At 43.9% G+C, this 19739-nt stretch overlaps 1 long non-coding RNA gene across 1 annotated transcript in view; it reads right to left on the bottom strand.

Annotated features, from left to right (window-relative positions):
* Window positions 1-10594: 10594 nt before the first annotated feature.
* The window catches only part of LOC146870214 (uncharacterized), a 295346-nt gene continuing 286201 nt past the window's right edge, over window positions 10595-19739 (bottom strand). The window contains exon 3 of the long non-coding RNA XR_014959359.1: window positions 10595-10986. This is a non-coding gene — a long non-coding RNA (uncharacterized LOC146870214). The remainder of the gene's footprint in view (window positions 10987-19739) is intronic.

Genomic DNA, 19739 nt, shown 5'->3' with positions numbered 1-19739 from the left:
GCACATTCTGTCGGGTGGGGGGCACAGCTCATTTGTACAGCCAGAAAGACCCCATAAAAAAGCCCTGCGGACCCTTCTCGTGGCCCTCCGTGACTCCATGTGAGATGCAGATTAGTGATAACTAATTGGTGGACGGTGGTAAATGGTGGGCCGGGCCGCTGGGGGGGCCCTCATTGGGCTTTGCAGGGAGGCCCCCTCAAGTTTCGTTGTTGAATGTTGCAGGAAAACCTGTTCTGCCTGCAGTAGGGGAAACTCATTTGAAAACCTTTAGATTAGATTGTGCTGTGCAGCATGAGGAATAAGCGTGCACCAGGTTCTGTGAGTGAAAACCAGCCATGTGGGAAACCAGCATTAAAGTGTGCTGTGCAGCGTGAGACACAAGTGGGCACAAGGACCTGTGCCTTAAAAACAGTATTATGGAAAACCAGCATTAGAGTGTGCTGTGCCACATGAGACACGAGCGTGCACCAGGGTCCATATATGAAAACTATCATTAGTGTGTGCTTTACAGCATGAGGCATGAGAGTGCACTAGAATCCGTGTGCGAAAAACAGCCGTGTGGGAAACCTGCATTAGAGTGTGCTGTGCAGCGTGAGGCATGAGCGTGCACCAGAGTCCATGCACGAAAACCAGCTGTGTGGGAAACCAGCATTAGAGTTTGCTGTGCAGAGTGAGGCATGAGCGTGCACCAGTATCCGTGTGCGAAAAACAGCCATGTGGGAAACCAGCATTAGAATGTGCTGTGATGTGTGAGACACAAGGATGCACCAGGATCCGTGTGTGAAAACCAGCATCAAAATGTGTGCAGTGCTACGTGAGACACAAGCGTGCACCAGGATAAGTGCATGAAAAATACCCCTGTAGAAAACCAGCATTGGTGTGTACTGTGCAGCATGAGACATGAGCGTGCACCAGAATCTGTGCATAAAAACCAGACATGTGGAAAAGTAGCATTAGAGTGTGTTGTGCAGTGAGTGACATGAGCGTGAACCAGAATTCCTGTACAAAAACCTGCCACGTAAGAAGCTGGCACCAGAATGTATGCCGTGAGCCACCAGCATGCACCAGGATCCGTGTACAAACAAAGGCAGTAAGGGAACTAGTTCCAGAATGTGTGCTGTGTAGCCAGAGACACGAGCGTGCACCAGTATCTGCGTATGAAAACCAGCAATGTGAGAAACGAACATCAGAATGTGTGCCACCAGTGTGCACCAGGAGCCATGTATGACAAGCATTTGCAATGCAATAGGTGTCGCATTTGCTAGAGTTTAAGCTATTGGCATTGTAAATGACAATGACTTTTATTTATCTGTTTTTCTAATTAACACATAAATAAAAATGCCAATAGTTCAAACTCTTGTAAATGCGAGACCTATTCAAAGAAGCGGCCGCCGTTATCCCAGGCTGCTCGGAAAGTGAAAGCACGCATGGCGCACTGAATGTTGCAGGAAAGCATGTTGTGCCTGCAGTAGAAGAAACTCAATAAAGAAAATAGTGCTTACAGACTAAAAAAGACGTACCGTGTAACAACTGAAGTAAAAGGGCCAGTCCTCATGGGAGGTTACAAATGAAGACAAGGCGGTACTAAGGAGGAACTTACAAGCCTATTAACGAATCAGAAGCCAGCATTTACGAAGGACAATGACACAAGCCAATGGCAAATATGGGAGGAGAGTGTACGGGGCTTCTATTCCATGCTTCAATACATCATGCCACAGAGTAGCGCATGCGCTGCCCAGGCTCGACCTAGAAAATAAGTAAAAAACATTGTCATTTACATCGCCAATATGCTCTAACTTTCACAAAAGTATGAGACAGATTGCGTTGCCAATGCTTGTTTAATTAGCATGGACACAAAAAGATAGGGCAGCTGGTAAAATGCCAAGTATGTTATATGAGTCAAACTAAACATGCACTGTTCAACTTATTGTGCAAGTTATATGTTTGTCATTAACACCTTGTAACATATTCATTATATGAAAATCAAAACACTTTCTTTCCCCATTTTAATACTTTGCTTTTTTCATTGCCTTATTTTTTTACCTTTACCCTTTAATCTTTCGCTCGTTTTGATATTATTTTTCCCTTATTTGAACCCCCTGTTGTTTATATTCTCTTCCCCTCATGTTATTTCGTTACGATTCGATATGCCTCAGCAATAGTTTCTTTGCTTTCACAATGTTTATTCACTTAATTGCTATTTCCATTACGATTCATTTTCTCCATTTATTTCCGTTTGTCTCTCTTCGTGCAAAAGTTTCAGGTGATTTATCGCTTGAGCGGAGTTTGGCATCCTGTTGAATCGTGTATTCCCAACTCAGCCCGAGCAGTGATCAGCTGCTTCTGTCTGAACCTGCCCGGGCTGAGTTTCGTTTCCGAAAAGTCCCGAAGTGCAGGGGATACACGATACCGTGGGGATACCTGATATTACACAACACCGGCGGCAGGTTAGCCCAGCACCATGTGACTCTGGGCTTGCTTGCTTAATCTTCCCAGGGCCCCCCAGTGCCAGGACACCACTTCGGAGGTAGCTGTGTGCTTTACAAATACTGGTATTTCTTTTTCGTTTCATAAATAAAGGATATCTATGTAGTTAACAGCGCTGAAGAAAAAGTAATGTATTACTGCAGCATGTTGTTATTGGCTGCTATATAGCACAGGTTCTGTAATCAGAAACTGCGGGTGGCAGTTGGCTTGCCTTTTGTTCCAAATATAAGCATAATACACGTGAGAAATAAACATTCATATTTTATATCCCCTATACTCATATCAGAATGGCAGTTTGTGGCAATCGGCCAATGTGGGACAGAACCTCCTCAGGCAGGGCGCATATCAACATAGCCCAACAGGTTCACTGTGATGATTTTATTAAAAATAAGACAAAGCTATTAAACTACAATGAATGCAATTTGGTACGCATACATATTCAAACTACATATATATTTTTCTATTCTGTCAACACACGAAACTAAGCTATCTACAAAGTAGACTAGAAAGAAGTTTCAGTATAAAAAAAAAAGTAGTGGAGCTATGACTTTAGAAGTGTGGGTTTGTGGGGGGTGTTAAGATCCTGGAAGAGGGAATCTGATTGGTAGTGGGTTCAGAAGTAGACGGTCAAGGGAATGTATAAATGTTTTGCACCCGTAATCCGGTTGAAAAACATTGAAAAGTTACTGACTCCCTAGTTGGGGTAGTGACACAGTTTTTAAAACGTAAGGGATACCTTCCCCTTTATGAATAAAAAAAAAAAGTTTTGTTGGGGAATAGGCAGTGATCCAATAGACTTTTGCCACCTCTCAAACATGCTTAAAAAAACTTTTCTTTTTTAAATTCAGTACCGTTGCTTTTAAGGAAAACAGGCTGCTTTTAAAAAGAAAGGTTTCTTTACTGAAATTCAGTCACATGCATGGTGGTCTGCTGGCCCCAGTAGGGGTACTGCCCCTGTGATGGCATCCAATCACAGTGAATCGCAATTCACTACTTACCTCGTGAATATTTATGGTTTGACGGATTGCAACCCACGTTGACTTGAAACTTTATGAACTGACCTATTTGTTCATAGGTCAGTTTGCAAACTTCTTTTCCATTCACAAAAAGTAGGCACGAAATTTGTAACCACTTTTTGTGTATGGAAATTTCGTACATCAACACAGTCAGTTCCTATTCACATGGACTGCTGGCCGCAGCCAAAATATAGACCAAATAGGACATGCGCAGAAACAAGGAAAAAATGATACCTAGAACATTGCTTTTCACCTGGATTTTATATGCTCAAAATTCGTAGAATTGGTGCCTGGCAAAGTATTCTAACTCTAGTGACGTGCTTATTACAGAGGCGCCAAACCGTGGCATCGTACTTAGCAAGGATCATCCGCTACTAGATACATGTGATCTTAAACCGTCCCGCACTTGATGATTTCTAGCGCCCTGTACAAGATCACACGTGTGATTGTACAACTCTTTACTCAGTCCCTGTGTCTCCAGGCTTCCACCAGCACTACTTCCTGTACTTAGGCTAAATATATACTACGGGTCGAAGGCTCACCCAGTGGGAGGGCTTACTTAAATGATTTTAGTCTACAGAACAGTGCATAGCATCGAAGTGTTAACAATACTTGGGAAATTAAAAAACCAAGTGCATATTTATGACATCTGAGGTCCACGTGGGATATCCCTGTTACAAAAATACTTTCAGTATTTTAATAGTCAAGAATAATGTGGCATCCATGACATGAGTACACATCTTACAGCATTTCAGCTTCAAAGTGTTACATCTAATCTTTCATTGCTTAGTCATTCAGTACTCGCAATATTACAACAACTACGCATAATGGCCTAATATGACATCAACGTTACTACAAATACCGAAAGCATTATAATACCAACGTGCTATCCCTTCTGACCATATGTTAATCTAGTGACTCAGCGAAGTCATTTCTTGATGCACAGACATGTGACACCATTTTGTGCTATGACACTTTAATCCGGAATTACATTATAGAAAGCAAAATCAAATGACGGGCCACTGGATAATGTTTTATAAAATATTTATTCAAAATTAAGTTGTAGGATTTAAATGAATTATTACATAACATTCAGAAAACATCTCCTGAAAATATCAAAAGTTAGCAGAATAATTGGAGTAAATCATAGGTCAGATTGATATAATCAGAGGTTAAAAACAAGCATTTAGAATGCAATGGTCTCGGCATTGTTAAAGTTAGAGCTATTGGCATTGGTCATGCCATTATTTTTGTTTTTGTTTTTAAAACATTTAAAGAAACGGCATTGTTATTTACAATGTCAATAGCTTAATCACTCTCAAATGCAAGACATATTGCATTTGCACCCACACACAGAGCCACACACACAAAGCCACCCACACACACAGCCACTCACATAGCCACCTACACACACACAGAGTTACCCACACACAGACAAAGCCACCACGCATAGAGCCACCTACAAAAAAAGCCACCCACACAGAGCCACACACACAGAGCCTCCCACACGCACACAGAGCCACACACACAGAGCCACCCACACACACACAGCCATCTGCGCTCCCTCAGCCGGCTTGTGAGTGTAACGTCCCATGTGCTTGTGCTGGCGTCACTAGGATAAGCTAGTCCTCATTGTTTGGGTTGCTGCGCGCGTTAATGACAGCTTTGCGGTAATTGTTCATTGTATGTAGAACATCAGGCCAATCTGAGCTGTTAGCCGCGACCTAAAAAACAGCTAAACGTAATATATCATGTGTGATTTGTTTACAGCGCGTCTGTTGCAGGTAAAGAAATTGGATTTATATGTAATCGGTGCAATCAGGAAACTCTGTGCGCTAATTGCCAACAGATCATCAATTATAGCGTATTTACGTCATGCCATCAAAATATCACGGCACGCTTAAAAATCAAAGCAGAACCCATGTGCAGACCATTACATTACTCCTGCGCTATAATGAACAAGTCCTAAACTCCTTTAGCTGCACAGACATCTTGCCAGCGCTCCAAATGTTTTTTTGTTTAATTGTAGTTTTCAAGTTATGAAACGGTAAGCTCTGGTAACAAAAGCCATTTGAGCGGGTTGCCCGGCAAGCATAGCCCCAGGGCCGGTGTCTGTTACTGTGAGCAGAACCACTCACCCTGCAAATATCATTCTCTGACTTTTATAACCCCCCCTGTAACACAGTGCAACCATATATGCACAATAATTTAGCCCCCACCCCATTCCGCTTGACTCTGCACTCTAACTCCTTGGAGTCTCTAAACAGTATCACCCCCTCTTTTCACTCACCTTAATCCGGTTCCTTTGATAAAGACGGCCAGAGGCCGTTGCCTCTGCTGCCCACAACGAGCGTGGTGACACTGTTCCCCAACTTGCCCGCCGGTTACTGGTTAAAATCTTCACTGACAAAGAAACAGGACTAATCGGTCAGTCTCCCATCAACTGCGGCGGCCATCTTGAAGGAAAACTTGAGGAGTACTGCATCTGGTTAGCCGTGGAAGGGGCTTTATCATGACACCCAAGCAGGTACCCGTACCGACACGGTTTCTCCGTTGGGAGCAGCTGTTCGATGACTTCCGGGATCAGTGTGCCTAAAGGCTGCAGCCTCTTTGCCAGGAGCGGCTTGGGTAGTCTGTTGAGATTTTTATTGAGTGGCGATAAATTCTCCATTGAAAGATGGTCGACCCCGGAGATGCATTTCAGAGATGGCGAGAACATCCCAAAATGGTGTGTTAACGAGAGGGGCACTCATTTCAACCCCATGTGTTATTACAACAAAGACGCCAACATCTGCTGCAGCAGAGTAATGCGAGAGCACCTGATCAGCAGCCAAAGTGGATGAGAAGAGGCATGAAATAAACGTATTTTTTATGCGCGTCAACATTCTTCCATTGTTTTGAAGGCGAACATATCTCCACGCGCCTGCTTCGAACGGCGTGCTGCGCGCGGCCTCATCTCCTCAAGTCAGTTTTCCGTTGCTACGCATCACTGCCAGACATCCGGTGATTTGAGGCAGAGGAGGCCCGTCCTGACAGGAACTATTTGCTTTCTATGTGAAGTACTGCAATTTATTGATTTCATCAAGGTAGTAATTTCCAAGTTTGGAGGATACGGTTCTCGTTTAATAACTAACAAATACGAATGATGTGCCTGACCAGTTATATTTAAATTTTAGGTTGTATGAATGAAAGTCGTCACAGCGAGCGGGGAGCTGTCCAACACCCTACTGACCTTGTTCCCTACCAGCGGTTTCCACATCTCTGAGCCCATTGGAGGTGCTGTAACTTGTTATTATTGCTCTTCCGGTGAACCCCAAGACTCGGCTGGGGGTGCAGCCACAGTGTAGAGTTGTCTACAGACCACCAATCTCTCCACGCCAGTTAAAATCTATGGACTCCTCATATTGCTATATAATGTTCTCACATGACTAAAAAGAATGCTGTAATGTGGTGCATTCTTCGAAAGTAAAGCACATTTGGCATAAGACGTTCCACACCCACCACCGCCTTTCTCCGAGGTCAAGCAGAAATGCCTCGGAGAAACGCAGCGGCGTTTTCTGATTCGGGGCGTGTTTTTCTTTCTCTCCTCTTGCCATTGGTGGAATGTTTACATTCCAGAGGAGAGAAAGAAAGTAAAAAACACGCCCCCGAATCCGAAAAAGACAGGGCTTGTTTGGAGAGACAATGCTCTTCTCCAATGGCTGACCAGTATTTCAGAGGCCAGCCAATGGAGAAGAGGTAAAAAAAAGGGGCGGGTTAAAGCCCCACTCCTAACATTTAATCTCGGAACGAGACTGCGCAAGTGTAGCCTTCGAGCCGAGACGTAAAAAACGGGTATCGTTGAGCACTGCGAGAGAACACACTTGGAGGGCAAGATCCGTGCCCTCACTTTTGTTACCCACCCATGGCAAGTGGCTAGCCCTCAACCAACAAAACATGTAAAGGACTTGTGCATTTGCATTTACACGCTTCGTGAGTGTGGGCATCATAGCTTACCTCAGACACGTGCTGGGCAGCGCTGCCAGGCAAAATCCGACAGGAGGCTCGGTCCTCACTTCTGATGCCACCTGGGGAGAGAGGTACAAACACGTGTTTATTCCAATGTGAGGTGCATAGGCTGAAGAGCAGGCGCCCTCCCGAGACGTGGATGCACGTGCCCCCACGTCACTATGAGGGGTAAAGCAGTGCCCTGAGAAACGTAGCTCTTTAATTCTGTGTTCGAGCGTTCCTTCACCAGTACCCTCTTATATGGAATGACGCGTACTTTGCACTAACCTGCGAGGTTTCCTTACTTGTAAACAGGCCTGGCATCCATCGTTTCCTTGAAAAATATTTCACATGTGAGTAAAGGCGTATATTGCAAATACCCCCAAATAAAAAAAAATAAAACCCACAGCTGGTAACCACACACGCGTGTCTTCCGTGAACCACGCGCATGTGTCAGGTCAGGACGAGAGAGACAGACATACAGAGAGAAAAATATAATGGTGTCCCACCGGGCCCTGGAACGTTAGTTTTATACATGGAAGTCTGTCAGATAGCTCAGCGAATGAAGTGTCTGGTGCAGATTTAAATTTGGGCAGCACTGGTGCCACCCCAGAGGTCACTATTTGTTTTTTTCATTATGTATTTATGGCATTTATCAAGCGCACTGTGGCCAGGCGGGTATTCTGGCACTAAACGGAACACTGTTGAGTTAGTCAATAGCACATTGAAGGTGTGCAGATGCCAAACGATGCACTATACAAATGCCACTTACTACTGTATTGTTCAAAAATATAGATTTAGGGACAAATATGTTACCCTGTGTAAAATGTTTGGTTATTGTACTATTTTTCTGTTTTTTTTTTACCGCTGCCTTTATTTAAAATAACATTATTTCAACTATGATAGGGATATGATGGGTAACTGGGGAGTGGGGGATGGGGGCACTGTGATAGCGAAATAAATGCAATAAAAAAGTCAGACAAGAGCAATACTTCTTTAAATCCTGCCTCACAGTGGCAGTAGTGTTTTTTTATACTGATGTTTTTGTTATTTTCATTAGTAAAGCACTCATGTAGACATATTTTTGCAATTGCAACGAAACTGAATCATCTCCCTACCGTTAAATTCTCATCGAAGTTTTGTTTTGTGTTTGGAGTTCTCACGATATGAGCTTTTTGACGCGGCCTCGCGCTGCAGCCGCCCCGGGGTCCTAGAGTTGACCATGGCACAGTCGTCTCGGCGCCTAAACAGGGCACAGGGGGCACCTTTCTGGGACGGGCACAGGGGCGGCTTCGCCATTCTGCACGGCTTATATGAGCGCACCAACCCTGCGGAGGCGCTACTTCAGGTACATGGAATGTTTGTGTTACATACTAAACGCTAGTGGGCGGACGATAGTCCATCTTAGCGCTGCAGAACGCAGCATCGTCACCCCCTCCATAAAAATAATGCTAGGTAAGGGATCAGCCGACACATCAAGGTGGTCTTCTTCGGTCAGAAGCGCGTGCCACCCCCTCTACAGTATCTCAGCTCGGAGACATGCTCAGTCTGGAAACTTTACCCAAACTCATTTTAACGGATCTTTTTCTGATGTTTCTACTCAGAATCTCACATCCTTCATTAGATAAACTGCCGCGTGTTACGTGCAGCCGCGGGTTTCGATAGCGCCTGTGGCACCAAGGATGGGCATTGGACGCAGGGAGCTTTGTTTTCTGCACCAAAACTGGTGTGTCAGTTACTGTTCCTGGTGGGGGGGGGGTGTACCAAAACTGGTGTGTCAGATACTGTTCCTGGTGGGGGGGCACTTGGGAAGGATAATAATAATGAGAAACGCGAGCCATGGGTGCAGCGAGTAGCCATGCATTCGAAAGAGCGGGATCATTTTATGGAGCAGAAAAAACGCCTTGGCCCGGTCTTTGAACATACACAACGCCACGGTGACTTCTTCGCACATACAAAACGCCAGGGTCACTTCCTCGTGCAGCAGACACAACGCCGAGGTCATTATAACCCAGGCAGGCCTTTGCGAGTTTCATCTTCGAAACTTAACAGTTTCAGCAAAAGCGCAGAGATCCCCGTGAATGCCGCCGCGCTGACCCGGAATAAAAGAGGTCAGCCTGCTGCGGGGCCGGCCTGTTAATTGGAGACAGTCCGGTCCTGCCCGGTCCCCTGGTTTAACGCTTCATGGCAGGGGTGGGTTTGGGGGGGGGGGACACGCAGGTACCCCACGATATTCACACAAGAGTGCAGAGCTGTGCGCAAAGCCGGTGTGCCTACTGATAAACGCACGGGCTTCTGTGGGCTACGAATCCGGTGACCTTGTGGATTCTTTCACATTCCAAAGCAACGCGTCATTGAAAAGGGAAGATGACCGTCCAGGGAGAACTGAAGCCGGGCTTCGCGGACCGAAGTGGAACCATGCAGCCGACATGTTGCATTTGTGTTAGTGACCCAAGCTGCGCGTGGTCTGCAGAGCAGCGCGCGCACTTCCGTGCCCAGTCTAAGTGCAGGAGCCGGGCAGGCTGCATTCTATGTCTCTGGTAAAATTCACTGAAATACCTTTTTTTTTAAAAGTTTGGAAGTCAAAAGGCCTTTTTGGTACCATAAATAAAGAATGTCCCTAGAAATTCAGGGCAATTGTTCGAAGTAGTTTGAACAAATTAAGACAATAAAAAAATAATAATAGAGGCGCACACACGAGTTCCCAATGTTACACCACCGCCTTTCTCCGAGGCGAAGCAGAAATGCCTCGGAGAAAGGCAGCAGCGCCCCCGAATCCGAAAAGGACGGGGCCTGTTCGGAGTGACGGACCTCTTCTCCAATGGCTGGCCAGCATTCAAGAGGCCAGCCAATGGAGAAGAGGGGAGAAGAGGGGCGGGTTCAAGCCCCTCTTCTCCAAAACATTAAATCTCCGGATTTCCGGTTCTGCCTTCGGCAGACCGGATGGTCCCTCGACCTAAACAACCCGCAGCAGTTCAAAGCTGTGGTCTCTTACTACTTCCAATGATACCCAACAGCAAGTCCCTTCTCTGTCAACCACCAGCCAAAATAAAAATGTACTCTGTAGCATTGGAAGCAAATCGTATTTATTGAATGAGAAGAGATTTTACAATTAGCGGTGGCATCTCCATCTAGCAATGCCTGAGTGTGGACACCCCGGCCGCTTCCTTCGGTGGTCAATCTCAAAGGTGAAGTGATATCCAGAGGTGGGCTTGACAAAAGTGTGCCAAGGGGCAAAAAAGTTGGCCTTGAAATAAGAAGGGTCATGAGCCACATCTATGGATTTCATCAGCATTGGCATCTTGAATTTCTCTATTTGGTATAGGGTGGCCAGAGACGGTGGGAAGTAGGGCTTGCTCCGGCTGAACTCGACGAAAGACATCATGTTGGAGAGATGGCGAGACCAAAAGTGAAACAATAATTTGTCTTGAGTATCACCCACCACAACCCTCCTGCTGGCATTTCTTGGAATGGCATTCAAGGTACTTAAAACTGACTGTGATAAAAGAGAAGACACAAAAAATCATGAATGTGTGAAATTAAAAAGTGTTTACAATAATCCATAAAATGCTTCAAATAACACTGGGTGCAGGAGTGTAGTAGCTTCGGGGGGTGTTTGGAGTGTGTCACCCCCCAAATAAATGCATTCTTGGCTTGCTAGCTGTGTCTGGAGGCCCTGAGTCAGGTCTGCTATGTCTGTGTAGATTGTTTTTGCAGCCCTAATTTCACTATGAGCTTTAACTTGTTCATTTTTTGGATTGCAAAAATATATATAGTGAGCGGTTAACCAAAAAAGAGTATCTGCACCCATAGAAGTACTCCTTCAATGGGTGCATATTTATAACTTTTTAGAATTCACAACATTGGCAATGATGAGCGTGGAAAGCTGTGTCAAGCTCAGGATTCCAGGCATATTACCTGCAATCAAACACCCAAAATGTGATGGGAAAATGCTTGCAAACAGTATAACCATTGACAATTGATTGGGGTAGCATGCCAACCCATCTGTTTCACTTACTGTGCCACTCCAGACAGAGGTCGTTCTAATGCAGATCACTAGTGACCCTGCTCCTCATATGAACAGTCCATTGCAAACCACAGTCCTCTTACCCCTTCACCCTGCGGCCCATTTCTTTAGTTGGGAGATCTGAGATTCGAGGTTTGAGATTCCCCCCAACCACATCTAACTGGCTACACCACACCCCTCAAGGAGTGTACAGTCCAATAAGTGACAGAGTGATGCATAACAATGAGGTGTACATTATCTTTAAGCATGCATCCTGTTCAAAGCTTACCTTGACATCTATACAGAGCCATCCACAAGAGAAAAGTGGATTACTTAGCCATCAAAATGAAACATCTCAGTACCTTGCTTTCCCGACTCAAAATACTAAAAGCTTATAAAGAATGAGGACCACATTTTGCAGCAGTGTTAACTAATGTGGCATGAAAAGGTAAATTATGTGGCACAGACCCTGTCTGTAATATTTTCTCAACTGTGCTAAAAAAAAAATTTCGTCGAGATCTGAAAATTATGTAACAATTTATGTGGCAAATGAGGTTAATCTCAAACTATGCATTATGTACCACAGCCAAAGAATCACATAACTCCTCTGACGTTGACCATTGGCCATTGTTTTATCAGCACCCTCTTAATGAAAGGTAAAATCTAAACATAATTCCAATCAGTGCCAACTGTTAGCTGCAAACTGAAGAAAACGGATTCAGCAATCATTTCCCATTATTGATTATATAATTAAGGATTGTTTTTTCATTTATGCGAGGAAAATGTTGCCATTTCCTCATGGAAATGCTGGCAAGTAAACAATATACTCCCTGGGATGACATAAGGATAAAAAACATACAAGCATTTTGATAAATGTACAAATCTACAGATGTGGTAACATTTTAAACAGCTGCAGAAAGATTAACATGTAACTAGACTGAACGGAAACATTTTTAAGTGCATTTTAGTTGCACACCGACAATTTGAAGCCTTATTATGGAAGAAGTGTAAAAACAGAAAAACCTAGAATGTGTTGACACGTTTCATTATTAATTGTCAACACTGTCAACAAGTGCAAAGAAATTCACATATAGAGTCTAATTACAATGTCGCTCGGAAAGCTTCCGACTTCTAGTCAGAGGCTATCCAATCGACATTGTAGGTTTCAACCCGGACTGCCGCATTAGGATGACGACGGTCCAAGTTTAAACCGACGGGGGACTCTGCCTCGGTTCCCAGTCGGAACTGCCCCGTAATCACTTAAGGACAGTGTTCCCGCTATCGGGGTAATGATGTTGGTTTCCGACAGCTAATCCATGCTGACCTGCTCTCTGAAACTGACTTTGGGGGCCTCTAGCAGTGCCCCCTTGCCCCCTGGCCCTCCACATTTGGGCCTGGGTGGCATCTGCGGGGCCTGCCACACGGTGCAGGGATGTTTACAAACTTCAATTTTTCAATGGGAGCTTGTGATGCTGTAGTTTTCAGCCCGCCACACAAGCTCCCATTGAAAACTGGAAGTTTGTGACCGCGCCATGTGTGGTCACATCCTAATGGGGTTGTCAGAACACCGACCTATGGTTGGGCGGTTCCTTCCCCGAAACGATGTCGGTCGGAGGCAACTCCGACCCACATCCTAATCAGGCCCATAATATTTTTAAGAAATCTATTCAAAGAGTATAATTTGGTCTCGAGTGGATTGAAGCATTTGTTCATTTATTTTTTCTGTATATGGGTGGGGCTGCTACTAGTGGCACCTGCTGCAACATACAGAGGTTTGGTTTCTGTTACTGATTCATTTTCAGATGATTTTTACTGGGTTTGGAACTGAAGCTGTGCACTGAGCAAGAAGGATAACTTTGTGGCACTTCTGGACCTTGTGTGGGCAAAGGTAAGCAGAAAACGACTTTCCTTTGGGACGCATCTTTCTTTTTATTCATATTTATTTATTTTACTTTGTTTTTTTCCCGATGAAATCAGAGAGTTTTGGAGTTGTTTTCATTTCAGTGGAGGCATCCATTGAAATAGGGCGGTTCTCTGCAAAAAATATATTTGTTAAATGTAATCATTGTTTATTTAGTTCAATTTATTCTTAATCCTTTGAATTATTTTTTGAACATTGATTCTTTTGAATGAAAGAATCAGTAGTAATTTGTAAATAATTCAATAAATAATTATATGTCTGCATGACTCTCACAAGGACAGTGAGCAGCTCCAGAGGCGGCATGTAGCCTCAAGAAAGTTAAGGAGGAAAGAGCGAGCCTCAGTCCCAACTGTTACCTTGTGGGCATAGAAAGTAAAGAGGGCCATGGAAGAACAATCACTCATACTGACCCTGCAGGACATGGAAAAGAAGGTAGAAAAATTAACTTGTGGAAGGAAGTGGATAACAATGAAGCTCCTTAGCTCTTCCCACAAAAAACACACTTGTAAATGTATGACAAGAATTAGCTACTAAAGAAATAAATACCTTATCATGTATGTTTACCGTTCACAATGTCCCCTGCAAGAAGAACCTGTGAATATATATTTCTTTTAAAATTATAAAAGCACTGACTTTTGATTCCCAGGTATTTGCTTCAATCTTCCTTTATTTCTAGGGCCACTTGATTAGGTCCTTAATTGTGAACAAGCTTAGATTATCCTGACCACTCCTTTTCTGACCAATCATAGTTTACCGCTCTGTGTTCATATAAGTTGCTTCTTTTTTTCTTACACTAAAATATCTGCTAAATAAGCATTTGATGGATTTTCCATCTCTTTAAACCGTTTCCAAAGGGTGCACGTATTTCTGTACTAATCTTTGTTTAAACCTCTTACTGTAGTTTATGTTTGAGCCTGGGTCACAAGCAGCATGGCCTGCTCTGACAACCGCCACGAGTCATGATTTCTCTTTACTCACAGTACATCTCTAAGTATCACTTTATTTCTTTTTTCTAAATTTAAGATTTTAAATATCTTCATTTATATTACTATCTATCCAACATGATAATGATGGAAGTATTCAACAGATAGCTCACACACATAAAAGAATAGAATACCCAAATCAGTTTTTCACAGCCATCTTTTGCACAGTAACATTTGCAGGTCATCAATATATTCCAGATTTGTCAAACATCGTTCCAGGTTTTTTCCTCACAGCTGTACACTTCCCCACTTAACTAAAAACCAAATTTCCACTTAGTTATTCTTCTATTATCGTTTTTCCAAATTATTATGATACAGAGTCAGAGCCAGCATCCCTACCCACCCAGATAATGCAAATAATACTTTAGATACACACACACACACACACACGCACGCACGCACGCACGCACGCACGCACACACACACACACACACATCACACACACACACACACACACCATAGCGCCAAGGTCTTATCACCATTGGTCTTTTCACCAAGGCCAAATGTCCTGGTATTTTATTATCAGCAGTCATTTCCCACAGATGAGGTTATGTTTCGTAACAATATCCAGAAAGTCCCCTAAACAAAAGGGAAACAATTTGCTTATTTATGTGCATCTTTTAAAGATATGTGTGGACACTAAAAGACTGTCTTAAGTCACTCATACAAGGACATTTTCAGAGCTTGTACCTAAGTCCTATAAGGCATACTGACCATGGGTTATTTCAAGGGCGATTCAAATTTTACATTGAACACCCCTTAAATGTATCATGACTCTGATTGGGGCCTATCGTAGGATTGTGTGTAATAATAAACATGCATATCTATGTCATACATATATATTTTTTAAAACTGCTTATTAGGGTGTCTAGGTCAATATATTCATGAAATGCATTGACAGCTCACATTGGTAAGCCCAGGGCACGCCTACAATTATCTTTGGCAACACTGCCATACAACCAAATTCTAGGACAGCGAAAAGATTCAGATATGGTTATATCAAAGTCTGACATTTTTTCAAAAGAATTTCCATCTTTATTTATCAAATCTTTGACTTCATGACAATTTCTTGTAATCTTGAATCTCTCTTACACTTCCTTATCTATATCCTGGCCTTCTTAATAAAATCTTGGCTTTTCGTTGGTTAATATTTCAATTATTTAGACCAATCTCGTGTTCTTTGAAAGCACTGTTAAAATACACACAAAAAAACACAAACAAGGCGGACTCTCGCTACATGTACTAGAGCAACACACAACAAGTGATTGGTGACTTCTCATTGACCAATTGCAGCATAAATGATAGTGTGACACCATTACAGGGTATTTTACGCTTTGTAGTACCGATAACCAACAGTAAAATGACTGGAAGTCTCTGCAAAGCGACCAGGTCATAGGGTGACAAGGTCTTCAACATTCTGTATGAATTTGCTTAATGTTTCCTATTAAGAGCACGAAACGTGAAAAAGTGTTACTTTGGTTATAAGGAGGGTCGATTACTAATTGGTCGGATGTAACATTAATTCTATAAAGAGCCACAGCAAGAGGACAACACTTTGAGATTGTGGACTTACAACCACCTGAGTTCTTGAATAGAGAATTAGCAGAAGGGAAAAGCAGGATAATACAGATCTGGGGCAACAATCAGTTCAGTCATCCACCGTATAGGGTATCTATCCTACATGCTTTCTTCGCTCTATATCTGCTGTTTCCCATTTGTAAATTGTTTCCACAGGTGCTGTGAGACCTTGTCAAAAGTAAGAAAAATGTGAAATGGCAAGTTAATAGTAAGTTCCTACCGCTCAAAAAGGGTCCAGAGTCATGGGTGGCAAATATAGACATCAGTTGGCAGATAACCAAAGAACCAAGGGGTCTATTAGGATGGCGGTCAGAAAATCACTCAGACCGCCATGATAGTGGGAAAACACCGCCCGCTAGGACCGTGGCATAACCGCCGGTCCAATTAGTATGCTCCGCAGTCGAAATCCGACCACGGCGGTACGATCGCAGCATTTAACATTGCGGCGGTTGCTGCTGCCAGCAGCACCGCCGCGATGTCCAAAAAAGCATGTCCAGCAAAACCTTGCACTGCGTGGCAGGCACTGCACAGTGCCTGCCACCTGGTACACGGACATAGTACCCCCCAAACACATTGGGGGCCCGCAATGGGCCCTCGGAGACATTCTCTGCATGCCTTTCCATGGCGGTTCCACCGCCGCGGAAAGGCTGGCTACCGCCGGCATCATAATCAAGCCGGAGGAGCCTGACTCTGCACCGGCCCCATTTTAGTGGTCTAGCTCCGTCTGCCAGGCAAGCGTGCGGACTGCCACCGGCGGAAAAGTGGCAGGTGGAAAATCTCACCGCCGCGGTCGTCACCGCCATGCATATGGGACTGGCGGTTATCTGGGTTGTGGACGCGGGCGGATGACCGCCGCCGGCCATCCGACCACCATCCTAGTAGACCCCCAAAGGAGGAAAATGGGTTTGTTTATGCTCCCAAAGGTGAATGCAACTCAGAGAGACACATAATCTGTAATGAGGCTGTGTCTATCTCTATGACCCTACTGTTAAGCAAGAAGCAAACGTTTTTCAACCACGTTCTTCTCCTGCCTAATACTTCAAAAATATTAATGATTTTTTGCTGCTCAATCATTTTGTCAAAAACACATTAGAATGAGTCCTTGTGTTGGAATCACAGCGAGCGATCTCCCATGGCTGTAGAAACTGAAAATTCTTTATTGCTTGATTATTAAAACCGTTGCAAAATAGTGTACAATAAAATGTATTTAAAATACATAGAACATACACTTTGAGCCGTCAACTTAAAACACATAGCGGAATTTATCTCCTGAAGGTCCTTTTAAGACACCTCTTAAAAACATAAAACACTCTTATTCACGCCTTAATTGAGCAGATTTAAGGGAGAGGACTCTCTACCTAGCCTACGACTCGAGGTTGTCAGCCCCATGACTATGTGTCTCCTAAGGCTTGTCGGCCGGTGCATATGAATTAAGGCTCTGAAAGATGGAGCGTGGTTGCCTGGGAGTATCCAGCCTTCCCCAGGAAGGCGCACACCTTACTCTTCTAGAGATTATTTTAATCAGTGTGAGCTTGTAGGTGCAAGAACGGCAAATAAAATGCAATATGCGTTACTGATGTAAAAGTGCAGGTGCAGCAGTCTAAGTGGTCAGTGCTTTATCCGAATTAATGTGCATGTATTCATTGAAATACATAGGGCAGGTACTGGGCAACGTTAAGTTGTTATAAGGGGTCAGCAGAGGTGACTTTAATCGTTTTTCGTCAGCTTCCTGACCAAGCAGCCCCTTGTGTTGAGTTGTGATAGGTTGAGGGATTGTTAGCATTTAAGGGGCTGCAAACACACTGGTCAGTAGTGCCAGAGAAATTCTTTATGATGTTTGAGCTGTTTACGCTAACCCTCCTCCCCTGCATCTACTAAAGCCCAGGCCCCAGTCTTTTTCCTGAGTCGCTGGGGGAATTTCACCATTGCATAGTTTATCCTGATATCTTTTTGGTTCCAGGCAGGCCATTACTACCTCCTTGCAGGACCTTATTCCTCGATCAACAATCATCTTCGTAGGAGCTAACGCTGATTCTCCATAAGAGAACCGCACAAGCAAAGTATAATAATAATATCCTCCTGCCCTTGGTCACATAGCCAACAGATCTCTTGACCTCCCCATCTTTTCCACGGATGGGTAATATCTTAGGATAGGTAATACCCTCAGCCTATATTTCAGGAGCTGCTCCGTAATCTGACTACTGTAGTATTCACTTAAGTAGCCCTGTGGTTTCAGCCTAGCATAGCGATGAAGTGTCATCCAACCATGTTTACATCTGGACAGGCAGTCTTTGTCGTCAAGCACTGACAGTAACTATGTGTTAGATTTAACCAGTTTTTAAAACTCCAAGTGACTTAAGGGTGAGTCCCAAGCACTGGTTAGACTGAGGATGCACAGGGCCTGATGCAGATAAATCCGTGACGAGGAGCAAGTCCTTTTTTACAATTCAGACCAGAGGTGATGGCCCAGGGAGCCTTCCGTTACTAGCTTTAATTTGTGGAACACATCATGAAGGCCGCCTTCCAGGCCAGTGATTGTTTCACAATACTGAACTCCAGCCTAATCTGGGCCAGAGACGTGTAAAATGGTAGCTGGAAGATTGACCTATATACTTTGAGTATCAGTTTGTCCAAGATTGTGATATCCTGTTCTCTTAAGTGCCTCACTTCCATAGGTCAAGGTTGGGAGAACCTTTGCTTGCATGCATCAGGGGAAGGCTCACAAAGGTAAAATCAATGAGAGATGCCCCAGAAGAAGTTAAGTAGGAAAGACCAGACGATTTGTTAGGGGATTTATGGCCATTCAGAGCTCTGAAGCCAAGATGTTCAAGGTTGCCTTGTAAAGTCTGACCTCTTTTTTCATCCTCATGCCACCAAAAAGGTTTTTGATGGGATGTGATCCAGAGTGTGTCTAGCGCCTCTGTGACCTAATTCGCTTGAAGTGTGATCAATAGCCACATGCTGAAATCACCTGATATGATTAGTTCATTACAGTTCCTCTCCATCCTTTGGCCCATAATGTCTATCAGCCTATCAGTGAGCTCTGTCCTTGATCTTGCGTTTGGTTGGATGTAAACATTCACCATTGTGATTTCCTTAGTCAGGCCATTTGATGTTTTAAGGGCCATACCTACTACTTGCAGACCAGCATCATTGCTTTCCTGTTCCAGACATTTGATTGCACTGGTGGCGGACATATATATTGCAAGTCAGCCCTTACAGCACCCATGCTTGTGATTTTTGATTGCAGGGACAAAGAGGTTAGTGTAGACCTTCAAATGGAGTCCCACCTGTGACCAGGTCTCTTGTAGAAGCACTACTTGAAATGAACTGAGATATAGTAGAATATCATGGTTTTTCAGCTTGTTGGCCAAGTTGTTGATGTTCCAGGAGCATACCCTTAGTGCCTGACCTGTAGAGTAGGTGCTCTGTCATTGTAGAAGTATGATCGAATTCACAGCCCGCAACAGACAGCCCCATTCAACTACCACTTCTGGGCCTGAGGCAGGCTTACCCAGGCGTCTTTCCTTGATTTGTTGGGGGACCTGGGGAATTGCTCAAAGCATTTATTAAAACAGAATAAACAGGTCCGGGTCAGGTCAATGATGTTCCATCTTTCCTCAAGCCCCCCAGGACATGCAGGTACCCCGGATTCCTTGATGAGATGATTCTAATCCCCCACTGACTGAAATTCTCAGCCTTTTCCAAGACTTTCTGAGACGATTCAGTAGAATCCCAAGTTACTTTGGTCATTTCATTAC

This window comes from Triturus cristatus, chromosome 1_1, assembly GCF_964204655.1.
Source record: "Triturus cristatus chromosome 1_1, aTriCri1.1, whole genome shotgun sequence".
Taxonomy (NCBI): domain Eukaryota; kingdom Metazoa; phylum Chordata; class Amphibia; order Caudata; family Salamandridae; genus Triturus; species Triturus cristatus.
The sequence above is the reverse complement of the archived record's forward strand: the minus strand, read 5'-3'. Positions and strand labels throughout refer to the sequence as shown.